Below are 27,669 nucleotides of genomic sequence, written 5' to 3'. Positions count from 1 at the left end.
GTGTAAAACTATGGTTAAATCCAAATATTATGATACTTCTTCTCAGTGAGACCATAAAATGGGCTCTGGCACATTAAAGTCCACTGAATTTAAAGTTGGGTGTGGTGTAAAATAAGCTTCCCTCTTACTGTGTGTCATTTTGTCCTGATGTAGAAGATCAACTTTCCTCCTAATATATTTAAAGCACAGCTACAGTGGACTGAACCAGTTCATACTTTTGTGATCCATGCTGGAGGAGTGCACTGTTGTTTTATTCTCACTAATGTACGGGTCAAAACAATAAATGAAAATACTTTTTCCAGTTACCAAGAAGAACTGTGAAATATCTTATAGGTTGTTCTGCTCTAACGCGACAGTTGTGTTCCTCTGAAACCCCGCACTATATAAAATCACACTATGGAAAACCGCTATAGAAAATCACATCATATAAGATTGCTAATAGAAAATCACTATAGCTGTTCAGTAGAAAGTTTGCACTATCCTTACAATGTCCACAAATCATCAATTGTATTATCGCCAATTTGTGCTGATGAAATGCGTGTTATAGCAGAACAACCTATGCAGTACTTATATCAGGCCTTAAATAGTAAAATCTATCAACCTATGTTGATAAATTAGATCTGTGTCTTTTTAAAACCACAATTGATGGTTTATTATCAAAACAAAACTTTTCAATAGGGGCCCAATGATTGATTAATATATTGTTGGTAACAAGAACTCATGAAACACTCTCACTATCTCTCTTTCTAGGAAAAGCAGTGGGAGAAAGGATATTGGCTTTCTGGAAATAAAACTCTGCTAATGGATTATTCTTGAAAGCAAAAGAATAAAGTGTAGAATGTTTTGGAGTTGATTGTTATGACATTCTGGCATGTATGATAATGACATTAATTATGAATGGTTGTCTCTGAAGTTTTACAGGAACAGTTTGCTCAGGAATTATAATTTCGAGATGTCCTGCAAAGAACACTTTCAAAAGAACAAATAAGTTTCACCCTGTTCTTAACAGAGGCTTTTCTTTTCAGAAATGAGAGACATTAGCTGGTCAGCTTGTTCTTCACAAGCTTTGCACCAACTCAGCTTGTTGCTCCAATTGAACCATATAAAACAAGAACCTCTCCAACCCAATTGCCATTCTAAAACAGCCCCAGTAGGTGTCTATAGCAAAGCAAGCAATTATCACCAGTCATATGGTTTATAGGAAGTGACAGTGATTTAAAGTCTCCAATGTCCAGAGTATACTTTCAGTAATCTATTTTAAAGAAAGAACTCAAGTTAGTTCTTCAAAACTTGAAATAATCCATTTCCCACAATTCTTCAAAGCTTAAGTTCTTGAAGCAACATTAAATATGAGCAGTCTTCAGAAGAACACTAAAGTAGCTGCTGAATAATGAAATTTTTACTAAACCAATCATAACCTAATGCATGCCATGCCAATTTGCATTGAGCCAACTGTTAGTTGAATGGACATTGAAACATTGACACCAATCAACCTCTAATTAAAGTAAATTAAACCAATTTACTATATATAAACCAACAAATCATACCAGCTATGAATTAATGTATATTAAGCCAATTTGCCCCACAAGCAAATAATCCAAAATCATATTAATGTTTAATTGTTCTTTGGCTGAAAATGTTGCACTTATCAAAGTGATTGATATCTCCAGGGGAATAAAACACTTTGCGTTTTGGTGCCCACCATCAACCTCCGTTATTCCCAGGTCAGGTATTAAACACGTTAAGTTAAATTTCATCTATTCGGGTTCAGGGGTCTATAATGGTGTTTAAACCTTTTAAAGTGCTATTCCTCTTAATAACCTGACACACCCTAGGATGCTTCGAGTATTCACACTTTTTCTAATGTTCATACATTTACAGCAGAAATAACGTGTTCATAAATCCACACACATAGTGAAAAATACAACAGGCTGATCACCAACTATCAAAAATATTTTAAGTGGGCTGAGACCATATTTTGGAAGTTACTCTACAGTGTGACCAAATTACTGAACAGATAATTTAACTGCATCATTACAATTTTTGAAATCTTTTATCCTTACTGCTTCTAAGAGAGATGGATAATTTATGTTAATTATAGATAATTGTGCATTGATACCTTTTTAGGATCTTAATACAGACTGGACAATCTAATTTCAAGTGCAAATTTAATATCCAACAGGGAGAAAAATCCATAGATGGAAAAGATGAGGTTGTATTTGGCTAAATTACTGTGCTATCCTGGCATCTCTGAATGCTTTCTTCCTGGGTGGTTAGATATGTCGTGTGTTCAAAGCTAATTTTCATGTCCATCTATTACCTGAAACTATTGGCTTTCAGTGGAGGGTGATGTCAAAGGGAGGGATATTTGCAAAGTTGTTTACTTTTCCAGGAGCACGAATGATTATCCTTAATAACTAATAGGAAACATGAAAGTAGCAGACAAAATATAAGTTTCTCTCCTGCTTATTCCTCACCAAACTGGTAACAGTTCTCTACTTCTCTCGAGCATTTTCACTAAATGATTTGTCTGATGAATGAAAAATCTCATTAGAAACGTGGATAGTGGTTCAAAGTGTTACTCACCGCTGAGATTGGTCTCCTCAACCACAGGGTATGAATTGAGCCAAAGTTTAATTGCTTAATTGATAATGGACAGATGTTTGTTCTGTTAATCTCATTAATTCTTTTCCCAGTGCAAGACATTATCCATCCATTGACTAAGAATGGATTAAAAAAAACTAGCTCAATGTTTTATATGCAATAACATTAATTTTGGTCCATTAAGCAACGTTTAAATAAATAAAGCAAAAGATTATTGTGTTTTGCTATTGGTCTACTGTGAGATATTTTAGAAAGAAAATCTGAAGATGTATATCCAGAAAAATAATTTAAAAATAAATCGAGCATCTGCTAAAGTCTTTATTTAAACGTTATACTGGTATTTATAATGGAGACAAACACCAATTTTGCCCCATTAAGCAAATTGTTGCAATTTGTATTTTTTAAAGTACTCATTCTCTCTCAATAGTTTCATAGCAATTTTCATCAATGGATGTTACCATATGGAAACTAATGTTTTTAAATTTGTCCTTGTGCGCTGTACATGATGTCTGGGTTACCAAATATCCCATTTCACAATGCTGTACCTTTTGGAATGTATACGTCTTGTGCAATGCCAACTGTCAATTTGGGATTGAGGAATATCAAAATAATCAGAAATTTTACAGGTCAAAGCAATAAATATATCTATTGACAATTAACTGTGGCAAAAGCCTTAAACAATTTAAACCAAGTGTAAATAAAATGAGTACTGGTGGGCACCACTGGGGGCTGGGGTGCATCATCATCATCATCCCAGATAATCATATTTTTATGTGATTTTCATAAGTATCAATTCCAGTTTTGTGAGTTTTCATTGACCTTTTAGTTTGTCTTTGTTGCAGAGCTCCATCATCACTTGGGTTGCAGGGCCTGTCAAACCTGATTAATGTTTTGTTCAAAAGTGTAGATACAGGGATTAGACCCTGTCATACTCATTTCAATTTATGCCTCAATCTTGCAGCAGAAATTTACAAATAGCAGACTATCAGACTTCATTCTGTTATATATCTTGTGGGCCTTATGCCGGGAAGCTCTGGGGAGGGCTTCTTCTGCTATGTAGCTGAGAAGATTGGTGGAACGTATGAATGGAGTTTTTGCCAAAGTGACACGTGTTGACTGTCTAACATTGACATTTCAGTTAGAGTTTCTCCTTTGAACCATACATTTAAAACATGACAAGTTCTAACAAAAGGCACAATTTCCAACAAAAGGATAACACATGGCCCTTTATCAATTATTAAATAAATTACATTAAATAATTCTTTTAAGATCTTGAAGCTTCTACTTGGACATTGAATGTGCATGATTAGCACTTTTAGACTGCAGCTATGTCATACCAGCTAAGGTTGGGCTTTGGCCTAGATTGAAAGTAACCATAAATGAAACATGTTTGATGTTTGTTCACCAAAATTAATTAACTCTGTCTTTCTGGTAAGTACTTCCCTTAATCATAGAATCCTTACAGCGTGGAAATGGCCATTCGGCCCATTGAGTCCACACTGATCCTCTGAAAAGCATCCCACTCTATTGCTGTAACCCTGCATTTTTCATGGCTAACTGGCCAAATGTGAACATTGCTGAACCCTATGGGCAATTTAGCTTGGCCAACCCACCTAACCTGTACTTTGGACTGTGAGAGGAAACTGGAGCACCTGGAGGAAACTCACACGCACACCCACACCCACACTCACACCCACATAAACTAGATATTCTTAACATGGTAAACCATTGCCACTAACCTTCCTGTATTTGGTAGCAATGTTACACATCTGTAAATCAATGCTCCAGTGTAGTAATTATTTTCTACTTAGAAAGTATGTATCTTTTCTCAGGATTTGATCTTAGCGATGCCGTTTTTGTTTATCCCTAAGAAAGCAGTGCTAAAATTCTCTTGCAAATATTGCAATCCATGTGATGATGGTGCTCCTACAGAGGCATTTAGAAGGTAATTCCAGGATATCATCCTGATGATATGAAAGGAACAGTGATGTAGACTAGATCAGGAAGGTATTAGCTTTCAAGAGGGTTTGAAGATGTTGATGCTCCAATATGTCCTTCTAGTCATAGACTTATTAGCATGGAGGTATACTTTCAAATTAAACTTGATGAGTTGCTGCAGTCCATTCTTTGGTGGTAATTGTTGCAAACACAATGTACTAGTGATGAACAGTAAGTAGAATTACCTGAATTGCTCAAGTCACAAGCTCATTCCAGGTTCCATCACCAGTACATGATGCATTTCACACCTTGAATAGCAAAGGATGGCTAGGCTGTGTACCTTCATTCTTGTAATGGCAGCTAAAAATACAATGCTGACATCACTGATGATGAAAACTGAATACATATTTACAAATGCAATGACATATTTACAATAGAGTGTAGTCTATGCCACCTATAGCCCTCAGAAGATCAACTTCATCCTTTCCTTCCCATTACATCTTGGTGCAGTTCCTGGGTGGAAGGAGCTTGTCCTACAGTGAAGCTTGTTGCCATTGGAGTTTGGTTGAGTGACTCTGGGGTATTTGTGACTAGAGGGCCCAAAAGTGCTGAATGTGTCTTGCCCGGAGATAGCATCACTCTCCTTAGCTTGAACTTGCATAGGCTGAGGGTGGTGGCATGTGTCAAAGTGGATGGCTATCCACCAGAACCTTCAGTTCTCTGTTTGCAAAGCAGGATGCTAATTTCCCTCTGTCTGACATGTCTAACACATTTCCCATGAACCATAAAGGGCAGTTCCAGGCTGAAAGTGTTTGACTTGGTGCACAACTGCATAAACATGATGTTGGCACCAGGAATCCAGGGATGTTCCAGCAGTGGTGAGTAGTTCTGTCTGTCTGGAGAGAGTATGGATACAATGGGAGATGGGACGGGGGTGTGGTGGATGTGCAGAGGATTGTTGTGCAGAGTTAATGTGGTGAATATCCAAGCAGGCAGTCAGATGCTCACATGCCTGATGCAGCACTGTACGAACAGCTTTGGGCAAGTCTTCCAGGCTTTGAGTCAGTTTGCCCTGTGTCTCCAACAAGCCTTCCTACTTCCCCTGTTTCTGCTTATACATTTCAGTGAAACTCTGATTTGCCAACATGATGGGTCCCTCTACTGCCTTAGTCTGAGCCAATGCCTGGTTTTGTCAGTCCTCTGAGTTTCAGTGACTTCAATCCTTCTTCCTCAGCCAGCCGCAGACACATTGCAGTAATGTGCTCACCAGCATGTGCTCTACTTGATTCTAACTAAAATACTCACTGAGGTGTCAATATGTGGACTGGTGGCGAGGGCAGGCCACAGCCTTGTCAGTGCATCCTCCGAGGGATATGAGGTTTCTTCCTTGGAGATAGAGGAGATGATGATGTGTGTTGCTGACCTCTTGGCAGCCAAGACCATGCACATGCTGGAGGAACTAGAAAACAACTGGAGACATCTCAGAATACATTCAGAAGCAGTGGAAATGGGTGAGCAACACAATAATGGACATTAATCCTGACTTGGTTGCCAGAATGTGGAGGTCTTAGCCACATGAGCAATCACAACCCTCACCGGCCAAGCTAGGATCCTCTTCTTGTAGGGGGTAAGGAGATCAGTCACTTAAATCACCAGGCACCTATCACCCATATTGACTCACTTTGTCATATTGAGAGAGGTTTCCCTTTGGGTAAAAACTAAGGTGGGGAGATTGAGTGTGATTAATGTTTCTGGCACAGTGCTAGTGCAAGTGCAGATGGGGGATTAGTGGTAAGGTATCCTGAGATAGTGAAAAGGCAGCACATAGTCTATGCAGGTTTAGGAGGATGGGATGGATTGGGGTGGATGAGAGTGAATGAGGGCACATGTTATATGTAACCATTAAAGTGGTAGTCCATGAGCTTTAGTGGGAGGTGGGTGTGGTCACAGTGATCAAGTGAATGTGAGTTATTGGGGATAAAATGGTGGCAGTTACCCTTGGAGAGCAGAGAAGATCATTGACCTTCTTCTTGCTTTGCTGAACTTTGACATGGACCACAGAGGTGTCACTGACCTGAGTGGAAACCTCAGATCAGGCAGACAGCATCCAGGATCAGTTGGTGCTGAGGGAAGAGGACATCGTTCACCTGCACCCCCCCCATCCAGTGATCTTTCAGTTCCCTGTTTGCTAAGGAGTATGGTATTCTCCCTCTGTATGGCATGCCTGGGACAGTTCCCATGAACTGTTGAGGACAGCTTCAGACAGATAGCATTTGACCTGGTATACAACTTCATAAATATGGCATTGGTACTGAGAATCTAGGGTCATTCCAGCAATGTTGAGTACTTCTGCCTATGTGGAGAGAGGATGGATAAAATAAGTGAAGGGCCAGAGGAGTGTTGTGCATTGTTAATTATTGCAAATTTGAGCAGAAACCCTCCATAAACATAACAAAGTTGAAACTGAACTAATATCTGGTAAAATTGAGCCCAACATATTTTTGTTGTTGTGGTGATCTTTTTATGATCCTCAAGATGTTGCAAATTAAAATACATGAGAACAGAAATGAGTCAAACAGTCAGGGCAGGCAAGGACGAGGTAGGACTAATAAATTAAACTGCATTTATTTCAATGCAAGGGGCCTAACCGGGAAGGCAGATGAACTCAGGGCATGGTTAGGAACATGGGACTGGGATATAGCAATTACAGAAACATAGCTCAGGGATGGGCAGGACTGGATGCTTAATGTTCCAGGTTACAAATGCTACAGGAAGGATAGAAAGGGAGGCAAGAGAGGAGAGGGAGTGGTGTTTTTGGTAAGGGATAGCGTTACAGCTGTGCTGAGGGAAGATATTCCTGAAAATACATCCAGGGAAGTTATTTAGCTGGAACTGAGAAATAAGAAAGGGATGATTACCTTATTGGGATTGTATTATAGACCCCCTAATAGTCAGAGGGAAATTGAGAAACAAATTTGTAAAGAGATCTCAGCTATCTGTAAGAATAATAGGGTAGTTATGGTAGGGGATTTTAACTTTCCGAACATCGACTGGGACTGCCATAGTGTTAAAGGTTTAAATGGAGAGGAATTTGTTAAGTGTGTACAAGACAATTTTCTGTTTCAGTATGTGGATGTACCTACCAGAGAAGGTACAAAACTTGACCTACTCTTGGGAAATAAGGCAGGGCAGGTGACTGAGGTGTCAGTGGGGGAGCACTTTGGGGCCAGTGACCATAATTCTATTTGTTTTAAAATAGTGATGGAAAAAGATAGACAGATCTAAGAGTTGAAGTTCTAAACTGGAGAAAGGCCAATTTTGATGGCATTAGGCAAGAACGTTCGAAAGCTGATTGGAGGCAGATGTTCGCAGGTAAAGGAACGGCTGGAAAATGGGAAGCCTTCAGAAATGAGATAACAAGAATCCAGAGAAAGTATGATTAGATTAGACTTACAGTGTGGAAACAGGCCCTTCGGCCCAACAAGTCCACACCGACCCGCCGAAGCGCAACCCACCCATACCCCTACATTTACCCCTTACCTAACACTACGGGCAATTTAGCATGGCCAATTCACCTGACCTGCACATCTTTGGACTGTGGGAGGAAACCGGAGCACCCGGAGGAAACCCACGCAGACACGGGGAGAACGTGCAAACTCCACACAGTCAGTCGCCTGAGTCGGGAATTGAACCCGTGTCTACAGGCGCTGTGAGGCAGCAGTGCTAACCACTGTGCCACCGTGCCGCCCGTATATTCCTGTCAGGGTGAAAGGAAAGGCTGGTAGGTATAGGGAATGCTGGATGACAAAAGAAATTGAGGGTTTGGTTAAGAAAAAGAAGGAAGCATATGTCAGGTATAGACAGGATAGATCGAGTGAATCCTTAGAAGAGTATAAAGGAAGTAGGAGTATACTTAAGAGGGAAATCAGGAGGGCAAAAAGGGGACATGAGATAGCTTTGGCAAATAGAATTAAGGAGAATCCAAAGGGTTTTTACAAATATGCTAAGGACAAAAGGGTAACTAGGGAGAGAATAGGGCCCCTCAAAGATCAGCAAGGCGACCTTTGTGGAGCTGCAGAAAATAGGGGAGACACTAAATGAATATTTTGCATCAGTATTTACTGTGGAAAAGGATATGGAAGACATAGACTGTTGGGAAATAGATGGTGATTGAGTTTTTTGAAGAAGTAACAAAGAGGATTGATGAGAGCAGAGCAGTAAATGTGATCTATATGGACTTCAGTAAGGTGTTCGACAACGTTCCCCATGGGAGACTGATTCGTAAGGTTAGATCTCACGGAATAAAGGGAGAACTAGCCATTTGTTGTTTTCCAGACTGGAGGCCTGTGACCAGTGCAGTGCCACAAGGATTGGTGCTGGGTCCTCTACTTTTTGTCATTTACATAAATAATTTGGAAGCGAGCATAAAAGGTACAGTTAGTAAGTTTGCAGATGACATCAAAATTGGAGGTGTAGTGGACAGATAAGAGAGTTACCTCACATTACAACAGGATCTGGACCAGATGGGCCAGTGGGCTGAGAAGTGGCAGATGGAGTTTAATTCAGATAAATGTGAGGTGCTGCATTTTGGGAAAGCAAATCTTAGCAGGACTTATACATTTAATGGTAAGGTCCTAGGGAGTGTTGCTGAACAAAGAGACCTTGGAGTGCAGGTTCACAGCTCCTTGATAGTGGAGTCGCAGGTAGTTAGGATAGTGAAGAAGGTATTTGGTATACTTTCCTTTATTGGTCAGAGTATTGAGTACAGGAGTTGGGAGGTCATGTTGAGGCTGTACAGGACATTGGTTAGGCCACTGTTGGAATATTGCATGCAATTCTGTTCTCCTTCCTATCGGAAACATGTTGTGGAACTTGAAAGGGTTCAGAAATGATTTACAAGGATGTTGCCAGGTTGGAGGATTTGAGCAATAGGGAGAGGCTGAACAGGCTCGGGCTGTTTTCCCTGGAGCATCGGAGGCTGAGGGGTGACCTTATAGAGGTTTACAAAATTATGAGGGGCATGGATAGGGTAAATAGGCAAAGTCATTTCCCTGAGGTTGGGGAGTCCAGAACTTGAGGGCATAGGTTTAGGGTGAGAGGGGAAAGATATAAAAGAGACCTAAGAGGCAATGTTTTCACGCAGAAGGTGGTACGTGTATGGAATGAGCTGCCAGAGGATGTGGTGGAGGCTGGTACAATTGCAACATTTAAGAGGCATCTGGATGTGTATATGAATCTGAAGAGTTTGGAGGGTTATGGTTTGGGTGCTGGCAGGTAGGACAAGATAGGGTTGGGATATCTGGTCGGCATGGACAGATTGAACCGAAGGGTCTGTTTCCATGCTGTACATCTCTATGACTCTAAGAGGCATTGTTGTACCTTCTTGACCATTGCATCAGTGTGGGTGGTCCAGGGCAGGTTTTCGGTGATCATCACTCCCAGGTACCTGGTGCTGGCAGGTGGGACTAGATTGGGTTGGGATATCTGAACGGCATGGATGCGTTGGATCGAAGGGTCTGTTTCCCTGCTATACATCTCTGTGACTCTATGACGCTATAAGTGAACTCTGCTCAAATCAAGATTCATGAGGTACTTAGTTTTTCTTTCTTTGTGATGAGTTCTTGTTTGTGGACAGGGTTAATCAGGTTCCGTTGAATTTTTAACTTACCAGTAATCAAACAGCTGCCTGTGTCTGCTGCCCTTGTCCTTCTAGATGGGAGTAGTCATGGTCTGGAAGCTGTCGAAGGATCATTGGTGAATTTCTGCAGTGCATCTTGTAAATAGTACACAGTGCTGTTACTGAGCTTCAGCTGTGGAGAGAGTGGATGTGGTGCCAATCAAGTGGGCTGCTCTGTGCTGGATGTTGACAAGCTTCTTGAGTATTATTGGCACTGCACCCATCTAGGTAAGTTGGGAGTATTCCATCACAGTCTTGTCTTGTGCCTTGTAGATAGTAGACAGGCTTTAAGGAATCAGGAGGTGAGTTACTCGCTGCAATATTCCTAGCCTTTGACCTGCTATTGTAGCCACTGTGTGGATGTGACAAATGTTTATGGCCAATGATAGTTGGTAGTTGTGAATTCAATAATGGTAACATTATTGACTGTTAAGAGGCAGTGATTAGCTTGTCTCTAATTGTAGATGGTGATTACATAAACTGTTGTAGTTCAGCTTGACATATCACCAAGAGACTTTGGGCACAGGTTTATGATCAGCTATTCACATGTCCAAAAGGAAAGTCAGTTTTCATTATTCTAAGACTGAACACTGGTGACAAACAATAACTTCTCACCTCTTAATCACCTTAAGTGACAGACTCAATTTCTAATCGATTTACTTTATAATTGTATTTTAAACAGGTGTCACTTATTTCCCACAGTGTACACATCAGTGATTGCTCATGTCCCACCTATCCTGCTACTTGCGCAGTCTAGGCTGCTGCATCCTTGCTTCTGTCACTCACTTCCAAGTCTGGCTCTTTGCCATCAACTTACATCTATTTTACTGCAAACGTTTTGAACTAAATCTGAATTTAACTCTTTCAGCTTTAACCATTTGTCACAGCTCATTGTGCTGGAAATCGAGCCCCACCATTCCTCGAGCCACAAGTTTTGGAAAGAGTTGATCAAACTATACAAAGTAGCCCAGGTACCTGACTGATGAGCCCAGGTGAAAAGAAAACCTGCATAAGTTTTCTGTACTTTACAAGAAAACATTGAATTTTTTAAAAACTGCCTGCGCTGAATCTTATCTGTTTTTTGGATGAATCTGAGATACATTAAGTTTTTTTGGGACTTTATTTACTTTGAGGCCTAGCGAGTGTTCTCATCATACCTTACTAAATGCATAATTTCAATTTCCTACTCCATCCTTATGGAATGGCACACATTTGATTCCAACTTACCGTGCACCATTCACAAATCAGCACACCGCACAGCACACATGCCAGAATTCATTAGCATCTCTTGTACATCTTTAAAAGCTCGGGACATGGGGGGCCTCAATGGACCAGGTGGCGCAGAGACTGGACTTCATCCTTCCCCAGGACCACCAGTGAAGGTCACCCCGCAGGGTCATGCCAGCCCAGTCTGAGATTGATGCCATTTTAAAGCAGTCTTAGCCGTCTACAGGAAAGCGTTCTAGGAAGAAAGTCAATACGCTTCTCCACTCCACAAACCTAAGTGCCACTATCTTCTTTCTGATACCTCACGGTATCTCTGTTATTGTTCCACTCCAAACCTTGCTTTGCCTTCTGTTTGGTGCTTTGCAACCTCAGCCAGAGCTTAAAGGCTCACAATACTTTTCTCTTGCCTTACTATTTAATGTAACCACAAATTCGGGCAGATTGTCCTGGTTGTGAGCAGTAATCTATCATGGGGGTGATCATATTGCTGTACAGCACCATGCTATGTCAATCTCTCACATACAGCATGCACCAGTAGCCTATGTGGCAAATGCATGGCATGACCATATCTCAAAGCGTAAGGAAAATCGGTCTTAGTCAAGTCAAGAGGCTGCCATTAGTCAGGGGCTCCCAGGACAGTAAGTGACACAAATCATCACATCTCAGTCTAGGGACTTGGTGTCAGTTGTCCTTGCAGCAATCACAGCGGGCGGGGGTCGGTGGGTGGGGTGGGGGGTCCATATCATAGCCGTCCCGGAGTGAGCTCAGTCTATCTTGCTGGTGCAGTGTAACAAATGAGGGAGTCACGGTAGATCAATCAGGGAGCTGCAATCCAATCTGGTCCTTTGTCAGTGGGGCGACTCTTAAATGTTGACCACGGGGTTACACAACAGTTAATCATGATGGTTATGTGAATTAAAGTGAATAGGGCATTATTGGGGAATACCAGGGAGTGAGGAATGTTGGGAAAATCAATGTGGTTCCTTGGAGAGCAGCAATCAGAGGGGACAAGAATAGTGAAGGAAGGAAAATTCAGCAAATGTGGAGGGACAGGTAACAGTGAATAGGAAGACATGCAAAACTGTGGGAGGGGTAGTATTGTAAGAATGGTACATTTTAAGATATATTTTAGCTTGCTTGAAACTAATATAACTGATATGTTAACAAAATGGTGTCGGGTCAGGGTGTGGTTAACTTGGATGTGGCCAAGTGTAAACAAAGAAAATAAAGAAACAAAGAACAGCAAGATAATGAGTGCACATGACCAGAGGCTTCTCTCAACATGTCCCAGCAGCAGTCCTGCCCCAACATGTCCCAGCAATAACTGAACTGGGGGCAGTTGCACATGAAACTGTAGGAAACACCTCTTTTTTAAAAACAATGTATAAAAAGCCTTGGTATGTGTAAGCACACGGGAGAGCGCTTGCAGCAATGCCTAGTATGTAAGCACACATTCGGCATTGCTGGGCTCCACCACCATGTGGTGAGAAGCAATCAATAAAGGGTCCTTAATACTTTCATTTTTTCTTGTTCTCTTATTTTTAGTAGGAAAGCCAAACGAGCTTTAACATGTTGGGGGCTCATTCCATGCAGGAACCGCTCCTCAAAGTAGTGTAAGTGACTGTGGTGAACCCAGGACTCAGCAGGAGTAAAGAGTGCATGACCGAATCCCTTGTGTTGGGGCTCTGGTAAACAACTCCTGGGAACACTGTGGTCCCTTGCCTGACGTTAATCTGGTTCCCCACCAGGATCCATGAGAGATCAGGATGAAGGAAGGACTGGATGTAAGGTAGGAAAAGGTTTTGGTGTTAATTTACAGGAATATGGTCGCCCCTTAGGAATTTATCATGTGTGAACGACCTGTTCAGAAAATTGGGTCAGAGACAGAGATTTCTTAAGGGTCTGCTGTGGACGGACGACTAATCTAGCCAAAGATAGAAGTCTCGATATAGAATTACATAAGGAGGACAGAAGAATTAGGGAAAAACCAAAAAATAATCTGATCAGAGGGCATATTCTGAAACAGGCTTCAATTGACACTGTGTAAAATCTTAAATGGGATTTAGGCGTAAGTTCATATTACATTTTAAAAGATGGGCCAACAACTAGACAAGAATGATGGGAATTCCCCAGTACAGTACATGTATGAGCAGAATTTGGAAAACGGAAAAGACTATAGAGTATTGAGAGCACAGTTGACTAAATATCCGGGCACTGATAAATGGCCAGAAGGGGGTACCTGAATGTAGTTGCAATCATAGAGGTTGAAAGGAAAATATGGGATAAAATGGCGAATGATAAATGGAAGGGATTGATTAGGGAATGGAAACAGGAGGCTAGGAGAAGGCAGGATGAAATGAAAATTAAGAGTTGGCAAGATAATGCATGTGAGGGATTGGGTTATGTATGATGACAGGGTAGTTAAAGGAACAGGAAGTTTTGAAAGCTGAGTATGACTGGCATGGCTGTACATCCCTATGACTTGATGACTCTATAAAAGGAATTAAAACCAGATCCAAAACCTGAGAGCACTCTCCGATTGGCTGTAACTCCAAAGGATAAGGGTAAAGGCTTAAAATGTCTGAACGATCTGTCGATTATGGCTGCACTGTTTTTAAATTCTGACAATAAGGATTCTGTTAAAGGTGGATCCTGGGGAAATCCGATATCTTTGAGGAAAAAGTGAGGTCTGCAGATGCTGGAGATCAGAGCTGAAAATGTGTTGCTTGAAAAGCGCAGCAGGTCAGGCAGCATCCAAGAAACAGGAAATTCGACGTTTTGGGCACAAGCCCATCTCCCAGGTAAATAGATGGGTGGATGAGTTCACCCGGCAGGGAGCGCAAGGATGGCACGTCTTTATTAGCGCAGCACCCTTATCACAACTTTACAACACTGCAGCCCTGCCCAATAATGAGAAGGTAAAGAGTTTGCACGGCGACGCCCCTGTAGTCGAAAAACATGTGTGGCAACATGGGGGGTGTACCATTGTCTGCGCAACAGGTCTTAGGCTAACCCCGAATGGTAAAGTCTGTGTACCTGATCCCTTCCTCCCAACCCTGCTTAATTATGTCCACTCGTTAACTCATGCGGGTAAGGGGGAGAATGGTAAAATTATGTAACTCAACCTGGTGGCACCCGAAAATGAATAAGGAAACTAGTGAAATTGTGGTGCCTTGCCGCATTTGTGCCATGCACAACCCAGGAAAATCGGAGACAAGTCCAGGAGGGAAAACGTTGCTTCCACAACAGCTTTTTCAATGTATTCACTCAATTTCATAGAATTACTGTATGTGCACTGTTACAAAGATTGTTTGGTTATTATTGACGTTTTTAGTCGGTGGATCGAAGTACAGCCCACTATGGATGAGACTGCAGAAACCATCGTTGTGATCCTGTGACAGGATGTCATTCTGAGATTCGGTCTTCCTGAAATCATCAGTTCTGATAATGGTCCCCATTTTGCAGCAAAGGTAAATAAGGAACTATGTGAGCATTTTAATATCAGATAGCAGTTCCACTGTGTACAGCACCCGCAGGCAGTGGGTGTAGTGGAAAGGGCTAACGAGGGCCTAAAAAATAGGCTGACAAGACTGGTCTAAACTGATTAACGGTCTTACACCTAGTCCTTTTTGAAATGAGCGTCTCTCCGCAATCTACAAACAAACTGACTCTAGCAGAATTGATATATGGCAGGCCTCTAAGGACTCCCTGGGAAGACAGACTGAATCCAGAGGTCACTTTTGATCTACATACAATGAATGAGAAACTGATAACATCTGCTTAATCTCTAACAAAATCTCTTTTAGCTCTACATTCCCATGTTCGGGAGGCACAGAAGTGTAATAATGGATTGGAGGAAGTGCCTACCTTTACCCCAGGAAACCTGGTCCTAATGTGGAACCAGGGACAGAACAATTTAGAGCCACGGTGGAAAGGACCATTCCAAGTTCTACTCACTTCTCCCACTGCTGTGAAGGTCGAAGGGCTGTCCAACATGGATTCATCTATCAGATTGCAAGAGAGCCGTGGGTATGGTCCCACCATCACAGATGACTCAGAGAGCTACGACAACCAAGGACTGACTTTAACCATGCTTGTTTTGCTCCTTGTATCTTTTCTAATATCTTCTATTGCGGGTCTGCAAGATAGTTTATTCTGACACACCCATCTTAAAATTCACAGGATGAGAAAGGTAGTATGTTAACCCCTATCACTTTCAATCACTTCAATGTTAGTTGCTACCCCTGTTTAGTCACTAACCAGGGTCCAGCTCCACACCCTCCTTAAAGTCTCCACCAGTATCAAAGCCAAGTGTCAGCAGGATGCGTGGAAGATCACCCTGATAGGGAAAGCCCTGTGTTGGAGTCTGACATCTTTAGAGACGCCTGAGAAAGTGGATAACCGAACTTGTTGTGGGGGAATGAGGTCTATAGGGATTTAGTGCATACGCCAATGTCCCGGGTGAAGTGGACAGACAGGCATCCCAATCCCACTTGTCAATAAAAGTGTTTCCTACTGTGAAAGGATTTATTCAACTCCTCTGCCATATGTCCAATGGGTGGTGTACAAATCCTGGTCACAAGCAATCTTTCCCATGTCTTTGGCCATTGCAGATTTAAGATTGCAATGGTTCAAGAAAATTAGAGTCACTATCACCTTCTCAAAGACAACTAGGGATAGGCAATAAATGCTGGCCAGTCAGCAATGCTCCAGTCCCACAGGTGAACAAAAAACGTTAATCTCTGAGAAATAGAAGTAATCACAGGTGACATTAATAGTGGTACTTGGTGGCCACAATTCACAAAGAAATCCAAAATCTCAAAAGTGGCACAGGGACACAGAATGATTTCCTCTCACTTTGACCCTATAAATGCCCATGCTATATATATGCAATGGTGCCTTTCCTGGGTGATGTGGGACTGGAAGGACACTGTCTCAATACTGATACAGAACTTACAATTTCCTAATGTCTCTTTGAGACATGATTCATAGGAACAAAGGAACAGGAATAGACCATTCAACCCCTCAATTAGCCCCCGGTCTGCTGTTAAATATGACCATGACTGATCTGTGGCCTGACTCCTTATACCGGTTTTGGGCCTGTACCCATTGATACCCTTGCTTAATAAGAATTTATCTATCTCAGATTTAAATTTAACAATTGAATTAACATTGACCACCATTTGAAGAAGAGAATTCCAAACCTCCACTACTCTTTATGTGTAGAAGTGTTCACTAAAATGTCTCCTGAATGGCCTGGCCCTAATTCTTATTCCATGTGCTCCGGTTTTATAATCTTCAACCACTGAAAATTGTTTATCTTTATGCATTCTCTCTTTCCCTCTTAATAGCCTGAAGACCTCGATTAGATCAGCCTTAACCTTCTAAATTCTAGAGAATAAAGCTCTAATTTGTCTGATCTGTCCTCATAAATTGACTCCTGAAGTCCAGGTATCATCCTTGTAAAGCTGCATTGAACTCCCTCCAGAATCAAAACATCCTTCCTAAGGTGTGGTGCCCAGATCTGCTCAGAGTACTCTAAGTTGGCTCTAATTAGAGTTTTGTATAACTGCAGCATAACAGCTGCATCCTAATACTCCAACCCTTCAGATTTGAAGGCCAGCATTCTGTTAGTCTTCTTGAATATTTCTTGCACCTGTTCGGGGCGTTTTAAAGTGTTATGTACCAGAATCCCCACATCACTTGGACATTTACTCTATTTAACTTGGTGCCTTCTAAAAAAACATACCCTGACCTATTCTTCTGGGACACCTCACACTTGTTTATATTGAAATTCATCTGCCACAGCTTTGTCCATTCACCTAATCTATCAATATCCTGCTGTAATTTTATGCTGTTATCAAAGCTGTCTACAATGTTACCTAATTTTGTGTCATTTGCAAATATATTCATCACAATAATGTCATATGTCAAAGTTTCTGTCGAGATATTCCATGACCTACCATGTCAGAGTGTCCACGTCTAACTGTATTGAGCAGTCGGTGAAACTGCCATGTGTGTGATGTGAATGCTGACTGCTCACATTACCACGCACTTGTACAAAAACCAAAATTACTGAAAAAGCTCAGCAGGTCTGGCAGTATTTGTGGAGATAAATCAGAATTAATGTTTCAGGTTGAGTGACTCTTCCTCAGAATTAATGATAGCTGTGAAAATGTTGATTTATATGCAGAAGATAGAGTGGGGGGAGGAGGTATGAAGTAAATAATAGATGGAAATGGAGCTCAAAGAGAGAGAAGAACAGTTGAACAGACAAAGAAGTGGATACCATCCATTTATTTATTGTCACATGTATGTTAAGTACAGTGAAAAGCTTTTTTTACGAGCAGTACAGGTAGATCATAGTTAGCAAGGACATATAGATCATGGGTGAAAAAAAACGTAGACAGAAGCAAACAGGTTACATCGCACATGGAGTGTGTTAGACAAAATCAGCATTAGTAAGATCAGCCTTATTTGAAGTTAGAGTCTAATAACACCAGGGAAGAAGCTGTTCCTGAATCTGCTGGTGTGCGTGTGTGTGTGTCTGTGTGTTCAAGCTTCTGTATCTTCTCCTGATGGAAGGGGTTGGAGGAGATTAATACGGGAGTGCGATGGGTCTTTGATGATGTTGGAAGTCTTTCTGTATCAGTGAACTGTGTAAATGGAGCTAATGAATGGAAGGTTGGCTTCTGTATTTGCCTTCACTGCCCTCTCAGACAGTACAGTCCACATATCTATCAGCTGCTGGGTGAAAATATTCGTTCTCATATCACCTCTAAATGGCAAACTCCTCACCTTAAACTTATGGCCTCTGATCTTGGACACGTCTGCCATGAGGAAGAGATTTTTACAATCTACTCAGTCTCATAATTTCATATACTTCATTCAGGTACTCCACCACCTCCTTCCCCCCCCCCACTCCTCCCAGCCTACCACTCCCAAACCTTTATTTCCCCAGGAGCAGAGGAGATGGGAAGATGAACACAGCCTATTCAGTCTTTCTTCATAACAGTGACTTTTCATCCCAGGAAACATCCTGGAAAATCTCCTCTGCACCCTCTGCAGTGCAATCACATTCTTTCGATAGCGTGACGACCAGAACTGCACACAGAGTTCTATCTATAACCTAATCAATGTTTTGTAAAGTAATAACAAGACATCCTTGCTCTTATGTTCTATCCACTGGCTAATGAAGACAAGAATCCCATATGCCTTCTTCACCACCCTATCTACCTGTGCTGACACCTTCAGGGGGTCTGAGCACTTGTACACCAAGGTCCCTTTGTTCCTTCATATACCCCAGGGAGCTTCCATTCATTGTGTATATTCTTTTCTTTTTGAAACTCTCAAAATGCACCACTTTGCACTTAATGGAATTAAATTCTGCCATTGCTCAGCCCAATTTACCAGCTGATCAATATCAGCCTGTATCCTGAGACCATTCTCCTCACCACCAAATTTTGTGTCATCTGTAGACTTCCTAATTATACCTTTTACGTTCATATCTAAGTTGTTGATACAAATAACAAACAATGAGAGTCCAAACATTAATCCTTGTGGTACATCGCTGGTCCCAGGCTTTCAATTACTCCACCACCACCCTTTGCCTCCTGTTTGCAAGCCAATTTTGAATCCAGTTTGTTAACTTCCTTAGATCCATGGGATCTTACCTTTTGGGCCAACCTTCCAATGTGACCTTGTCAGAGGCCTTTCTGAGGTCCATGTGAATCACATCAACTGCATTACTCTCATCAATCTATTTACTCATCTTTTCAAAAAACACTCAATTAAATTAATCCTCTAACAAATCCAAGCTGACTATCCCTAATCAATCCTTGCCTTTCCAGGTATTGATTAATTCTGTCCTTCAGAATCTTTACTATAATTTCCCAACCTAAAATCAAACTAACTGGTCTATAATTATCTATCCTATCCCTGCTGCACTTCTTGAACAAAAGAACCACATTAGCTATTCCCCCAGTTATCTGTCCTTTCATCCTTTGCCAGCGAAGTATTAAATATCTGCACAAGCACCCCAGCAATTCCTCCATTGCCTCACATAATGCTCTGGGATACATCTTGTCAGACCCTAGGGATTTGTGCACCTTTATGCCCACTAAATCATCTACGACCTCCTCCTTATTAATCTTAATGTGTTCTAAACCTCACCATCCCAGCTGATATGTCTGGCTACAATGCCTTTCTCCGCTGAGAATACAGAAGAGAAATATTCATTTAAGACCTCACCCACATTCACTGGTTCCATGCACAGGTTGGCCCTTTGGTTTCCAATATGTCCCAACCTTTCCCTGGTAATCCTCTCACTGTCTTACTCTTAATATACTTTTTTTTAAAAAGCCATAGGGTTTTTCTTGATCCTGTGTGTGAAAGATATTTCGTAACCCCTCTTTGTCTTCTGAATTTCTATTTTAAGCAACTTCCTACATTCTATATACTTCTGAAGGACCTCCTCTGTTTTAATGCATTGAATCTGACATATGCTTCTTTCTTTTTCATTATAAAACTCCATTCCCTGGACTTGCTGCCCTTCATTCTTAGAGCAACAACTGACCCTGAACTTCCATTGTACTGCTTTAAAAACATCCTGCTTTCCAAATGTTGACTTACGTGCAAGTAATTGCTCCCTGCCTGTGTTTGCCAGATCATGTCTAATGATATTGAAATTAGCCGTCTCATTCTGGGTGTGGTGGCATCTGTTATCCCTCCGTAGTGTGCACTTTCCACGTCCAAATCCCCTAAGCTTCATGCACCTATATCTGTCGACCTTTCTTCTCTCTCCCCAACTCATTCCCCTTCACCATTATTTTTTGTGGACAGACCAAGTGGGACAATTATGACCCACTCTTTTGAGTAACCTGACCAGCCAATGTTAGTCAAGACAAGATAGACTCTTGACTGGTTGTTACACATGTCCCTAACTGTGACAGTGCTCCTCCTCTGACTAGCCCCTATGAAGATAAAGGATTGACTATGACCCAATCCATGCAGCACAGAGGCGCAGACTCCCTGAACAAAACCACCCTGATCAGACCACAGCCAAAACCTTGGATTGTTATGGGAGGCTGCTCATGCCTAACCGCGCCAGGCCCCCCACTTGACTGATGGTGTCCCCATGGACTTCACTGAGGAGCACTCCTCTAAGACTTTGGGATATGACTCACCATGTACTGCAAGTTCAGCATATTTGCTGTGGATGCTGAGGCCATGAGATACAGAGCTGATGATGATACGGCACACTGCCATATGACAATACATCCACAGTTTTGCCTGAGGTTGACTGAGTAGCATGGTCAGCTACCTGGTTGTGGGGCTGTGCCAATTGACACTGCAAGGCACCGCAAGGCAAGGCATCGATGCTGTGGTCATGCTGCAAGATGCCAGTTGAATGTGCGTTAAGACAGTAAGGAAGCAGCCCTTCAGGTGCTCTTCCAGCAGCATTGACTTTGGATGCAGCCTGAACTACTGTGCTCTTCCAGCACCACTGATCCAGAATCCGGTTTCCAGCATCTGCAATCATTGTTTTTACCTCGTTGATTTTAACCCTGCTGCGAATCTTCTTGCAAGGATGCCTGCCTTGAAGAAGTTTTCCTCCTCTCTCTACAAGAATCTCAGGGAGTCCCTCTCCCACTGCACTACTCTATGCTACTTTCTCCCCACCCCCACCCTCCTCTAGCTTATCTCTCCACGCTTCAGGCTCACTGCCATTATCCCTGATGAAGGGCTTTTGCTCGAAACGTCAATTTCTCTGCACTTTGGATGCTGCCTGAACTGCTGTGCTCTTCCAGTACCACTGATCCAGAATTTGGTTTCCAGCATCTGCAGTCATTGATTTTACCTGCAGGCAGTTTGCTCAATCCATGGGCTGGGTGCCTGTCTCTGTACCTGATGGAGCCATGCACTGCTTGTTACTGGGGTGCCCTGCTAGGCAACTCTGAGTTTCCACGGCATGCTGCCAGTGCATTGGAGAGGTGCTAGAGTGGTCACAAGGCGTTACTGAATGCAAGGTACCATTGTCTACAATGGTACTTGCAGCTGGTGCTCGTGGATCATGCCCTGCACTGCTGTTGGTCATAGGCAACGTAGATGTTGTTTGGAGCAAGTGGAAAGTTAAATTCACCAAGGACCTGCTCTGATTTCCATGTCAGGTTTTTGAAATGACTAGTTATTTTGGTGACTTTGCTAAGATTGCATGTAGAACATTTAAAATATGTAGTTGGACAATAAGAGGGAATTTAGTAAACATTCATCACCATCAATTAGCAACATGCCACAACCTGTTGTGAATCTCACCATGATACTTGTGAAAAGCATAAAAGATGGAATGAAATGATATCAATATTACCATACTTCTCATCTGATTCTGTCATACGTATCACCATAGCCCTCACTTCTCAGGTAAGATTCTACCCATGTTTCAGCTGGGTTGACGAACTCTCAGACATTTCAAGCTGTTGTTGCTAGTTTTGTGATTTCAATGAAACTTGCTTCTTGTTCTGTGCCCCAGTACCAATGAATATCCTTAGCAGTGAGCTGGTAGAAATGTTCATGTTTTAATAACAAATTAGGCAAGGACTTTGCTAAACAGTGAACAAATCCAACGAATAGCTGTACTGCATTCACAACTGTTGATTGCTGCATCTCTCCTCCAGCTCTGACTGTATCAGGGTTTGGATGAAGTCCTTTTGCTCTCAGTACAGGCCTTGAGGATTTGGCTTCAGACATCTTCAATTGTATCTTTTCTCATCCAGCTTCAGGTTTTTCTGGCAGGGTATTTCTAGCAGCCGCACTGGATTCTGATCATGGTCTACAATGGCTTCTTCCATCATGTCTCCACAACCACAGATCAGCAGATCAGTAGTTAGAAAACTGTTGCTTTAATCCAGCTTCAATAGTCATCCTTTGCATTGAGGGTATTAAACATTTTTAAAGTAAAATGGTTTCAATGGTTGATATGGATAGTAAGACCTCTTCAAAGTTTTTCTGAGATCCTTTGGATATATGCATGCTCTAGTTATCCAGGTTTATTTTTAATCTTTAACCATGTTACTATTTCGATATGTAAGAGTTTTTTTGTCTTTTTTGATTGTTTTCCTCTTTTCAACTCTTCATTTCAGGCTGGACTCCAGGGCATCTAAAACTCTCTTTAGCAAATGCTATGTTGGTCTCATGCTCTTACCAATTTCAGGATGATATTCAACAGAAAGGTGTCCAAGACATGATAAAACCTTCTTTAATGTTCTAGGATCTGTTCAGCACTCAATTGCTTCAGTGTAAATGGTGAGATAACATCTTCCAGACCAGCTGTAATGGAAGAATAGCTTATTGAGTTGTATGTCTAGGTCTGTATTGTGATGATATATCTTATTGTTCATGCACACCATGTTTGATCGGGGTGGAAGTTGCTCTACACGGGTCCCAAGTTGTCACATGGGCTTTCTCTTATTTAAGATGTTCACTCTCTGACAAGGTCAGCCATGTTGATATCTCTGGCAGTGATACATTCACAGTAGCAAGTAAAATTTGACTTTCTGTGGTTTCATTTTGATTATGTCACTAATTCTGTTGGTACTTCTGCCTTCAGTAATATACTCACTGTTGCAAAAGTAGTTTGGATGCAATGTGGCATTAGTCATTTGGCTGGTCTATTTTCCATGCTTTCAGTTGAAGCATTTCTCCACTCAAGGTTTCTCTTGTACAAGTCTTTGCTGCATTTATTCAACTTCTTTAAGATACCTTTGACAGTTTTCGTTACTACCTCCCTTTCCATTTTATTGGAAACTGGAAAGTCTCAGTGGATGGGACTTCCACTCCCTGGATCTTCATTCCAATTGAAAACCTGCTGGTGGCCTCGCAAATGCTTGATTACCATTACGTTTGGTGAACCTCCCCTGGTCTAGGCAGTGCAGGTCTCTTGCCAGCTCTCCAGCTAGCTGACATATCTTCTCCTTTATTAGATTCATCTCATGTCTCTACACCAGAAACATTTCAAAAAGACCAGAAATATATTTAATAGCTGTTGATATCTTAACTTACTGGAAAATATTAAAAATTATGCTTTTAGAAATGAATAGGAAAAGACCTAAATAAATGGATTCAAGTCCATTTTTAACATGTACATTGAAAATTTCACAACTGAAATGGCATGCTGTATAGTAGCTTATAATCATTGAAGGAATGATTGTAGGACCGGGACACACCTGTATATTCATAAAAATTTGTTTGAAAGCTGTAACTGCTTGATGGCTGTAAACAGGCTTCCAATGTTTGTGATGGGAAGATCTTTGCTGGTCATTCGCCATTGAGAGCTAATAATCTTTGAACAAACATTCGCATCATGTGAATTGCTAAATGGGTAATGAAATGATTATTTTGGTGAATGGATTATTCATGACATTTTCTTATAAACTGCGACATGTTCAGATGTAATATATAGAACATTTATATGATTCTATCCCTGTCTAATTGTCTTGCTATTTGTTACTTTTAGAGAGTAAGTTAAATAATCTATTTCTGAATTTGAAATTTACTAGGTTTAATTTTTGTTTCTTTTTTAATAAAAATTCTTTAATGGTTTATGCTTTAACTTATTTTCAGCTTAGAAGTACTGAAAGTGGCTAAATTCAGAACTAATTACCAAGGTTCTGTTGGTAATTTTAACTAGGATAATTATTATGCAAAGCATACCCACCCAGAATGTTTGCATAACTATCACAAGCGCTTTCATAAATGATGCTTTAATTAGTCTTAATTAGAATTTGTTTAAGTCAGCAGGGAATGCAGAGCCCGTGAAATGATGTATGTAATAAGCATCAGGCTCACTTTTTTACTTGGGGAATAGAGCTGACAAAATCACATCACATTAAATTGATTCAGTCAGAATTAAAATTCTTATGGTATTAATTAAATGGGGTATCTCATTAGCAAGCTGCAGGGCGACAGAGCGACTCTTCTGTGACCAGATGTGGTAGAAATAGTAGAGAACAGTAACAGACCCTGCAGTGTCCAAACAAAAAATCACCATGTGAAGATTCAAGTGCAAGGTGCCATTGGCTGATAGTGCCTGTATGTAGCATTGTGAATTAAATTGTTCCTAAATGTTGGATAAAAATAAAAGTACCCATGAACCTTTAGGTTAATATGTTTACATATTTAAATTCAAAGAAATATCCTCTACTCACTTTAAGGTATTTATTCACTTTTATTACAAGTAATATATAAAATGTAGCTTTTCCCCCTGCTATTATTATGTACTCCATGTCAGTATTACATTAAACACTTACAGGAAATCTTATGCTCAGCTCTTAGAAATTAGAAGCAAACACTACTTAAGCAAAATTAATATAATCTACTGACCATATAATTATTGTTTGAATGGCTAACTGTATAACATACCGATATTTCCCTGGTTAATGTCACTTATCCTTGCTGATTTGATAAATGATACAGATAACTTGGTTAGCATTGTTGGCACAACAAAAGAAATGTGTGCTTAACACACATTCAGATCAGTGGTAGTGCAATAGATTTTCTGTTTTTGTGAAATATCAACAGATTGCCTCTTCATGTTTGATCAGACACATTTTTGAGAAGTATTTTATCTCATAAAGAGTTGTTACCATTGGACAACTAGATCACCTTATTTAAAAACTTACTTTAGCATTAAATAAAGTGATAAAGTCTGACTCTAATGTCCATTCACAATCTCAGCTTCATCAACAGGAAAAGGCATTAAACAGGAACAAGAAGAAAAGAAAAATTGTTGGTTTGCTCAAGATGACTCACGGTTAATGTCTGCTAAAATTTTGGAGCTGATCACACAACTTTTTTGGGCAAGAAGGAATATCATAATATGAAGATAATATTAAGAGCACATCATGACAATGAGGTTGGATCACATGTTCCCAGCTCCCACATCACTCAGTTCTCAATCTTAATTTCATCAGTGCAGAGAGCTGTTGTCTAAAAATAGGAAGAAAGAAAATCAGTTAGTGGAGTTAAACTTTGCTTGTGGATTATTGATTTACAGAACAAATAACAATACGGCACAGGAACAGGCCCTTCGGCCCACCAAGACCGCACCAACACATAGTGCCTTTCTAAACTAAAGATCTTTTGCCTTGACGTGGTCTATGTACCTCTATTCCCTGCCTATTCATATATTTGTCAAATTGCCTCTTAAATATTGTTATTGTATGCGCCTCCACTACTTCCTCTGGCAGCACATTCCAGGCACTTAATATGATCTATGTAAAAAACTTGCCTCTCACATCTCATTTAAACCTATGTATCCTAGTAATTGACATTTCTACCCTGGGGAAAAAGACCCCGACTATCCATTCTATCCATGCCTCTCATAATTTTCTAGACTTCTTTGATTTTAATATCCTGGTAAATCATTTTTGTACCATCTCCAAAGCCTCCACATCCTTCTGGTGGTGTGGTGACCAGAACTGCATATAAATTATCAAATGGGGCCTAAGTAAAGCTTTTTACAGCGGCAATATGACTTGCCAATTTTTATACTCTATTTCCCAACCAAAGAAGGCAAGCCTGCCATATGCCTTTGACCCCTTAACTACTTGTGTTGCCACACTCAGGAAACTGTGAGCCCAGATCCGTATTATGTTGATGTTTCTGAGGGTTCTGCCATTTACTGTCTACTTCCCTCCTCCATCATCTCACATTTTTCTGGATTAATCTCCATCTGCCTTTTTCTGCCTAAGTTTTGATCCTGTATCCTACTGTATCTTCTGGAAATCCTTTTCACTGTCTGCAGCTCTCCTAATCTTTGTGTCATCCACAAATTTACTAATCAGACCATCTACATTCTCCTCCAAAATATGTACACATATATTACAAATAACAGAAATCTCAGCACTAATCTCTCCCTAACACCACCATGTCCTAAAATATCAACATATCCCTCCCAACTCCCACATCACTCAGTTCTCAATCTTATTTTCATCAGTGCAGAGAGCTGTTGTCTAAAAATAGGAAGAAAGAAAATCAATTAGTGCAGTTAAACTTTGCTTGTGGATTATTAATTTACAGAACAAAGAACAATATAGCACAGGAACAGGCCCTTCGGCCCACCAAGACTGCACCAACACCCAACACTCACCATCCACCATGTCCTTCTCTTTTTTGAATACTGATGCATAGAATTATGCAGAAAAGCACTTTTCCACTGATACTATCTATCTTCTATAACCTTGTCAGTTCTGAATCCATCTTACCAACTCACCGTTAGTCACGTATGACTTAACTTTTGTATCAGCCTGCCATGAGGCACCTTGTCAAAGACTTTGCTAAAGTCCATATAGAAAATATATACTGCCCTACTCTCATCAATCACTTTTGTCACTTTCTCAAAAACTCAGTCAAGTTTATGAGACATGACCTTCCCCGCAACAAAGCCAGGCTATCTCTGATAAGTCCATATTTTTTCATTTATGAGTAAATCCTAACCCTAAATGTCTTCTCCAATAATTTCTAACCACAGAAGTAAGGCTTACCAGCCTGTAATTTTCCACATTATCCCTGTTGCCCTTCTTAAAGAAAGATGGGAAGGGTTCTGGGACCTCTGTCACTAAAGGGGAAACAAAGATTTTGGACAAGGCCCCAGCAATTTCCTCCTTTTCCTGCCTCAACATTCTGAAACATGTCCATCTGGTCCTGCAGACTTCTCTATGTTAATGTTTTTCAAAACACCCAATATCTTTTTCTTTTTTATACTGACTTGCCCTATAATATCAACATAACCCTCCCGAGACTCGCCATCCACCATGTCCTTCTCCTTTGTGAATACTGATGCATAGAATTATAGGATTCCTCTCCTGCTTAGATGAGAGTGTGACCAAGGATCTTCTTACCAGCAGGTGATATTTTTAACATTATGAAGGAGCCTCCTTCCTCAATGGCACCTTTCCTTTGTTAATATTTTAATTTTGACTTTGTAATCATTCTTAAAGTGATATGATGACAACAAAGGTTTTAGTTGGGTTCACCTATCCATACCTCACCACCCTGGCCCTCTCCCCACCCCTCTCCCTACCCAAAACCCTCCTCCAACCCCCTCTTTATTTGCAGCTCCCCTTACACCCACCCGCAGTCCTGTAGAAGGGTTACACCCGAAACATTGACTTCTCCACCTCCTGATGAAGGGCTCTGGCCCGAAACGTCGAATTTCCTGTTCCTTG

Source organism: Hemiscyllium ocellatum, chromosome 7, assembly GCF_020745735.1.
Source record: "Hemiscyllium ocellatum isolate sHemOce1 chromosome 7, sHemOce1.pat.X.cur, whole genome shotgun sequence".
Lineage (NCBI taxonomy): Eukaryota > Metazoa > Chordata > Chondrichthyes > Orectolobiformes > Hemiscylliidae > Hemiscyllium > Hemiscyllium ocellatum.
This window is presented reverse-complemented; position numbering follows the sequence as displayed.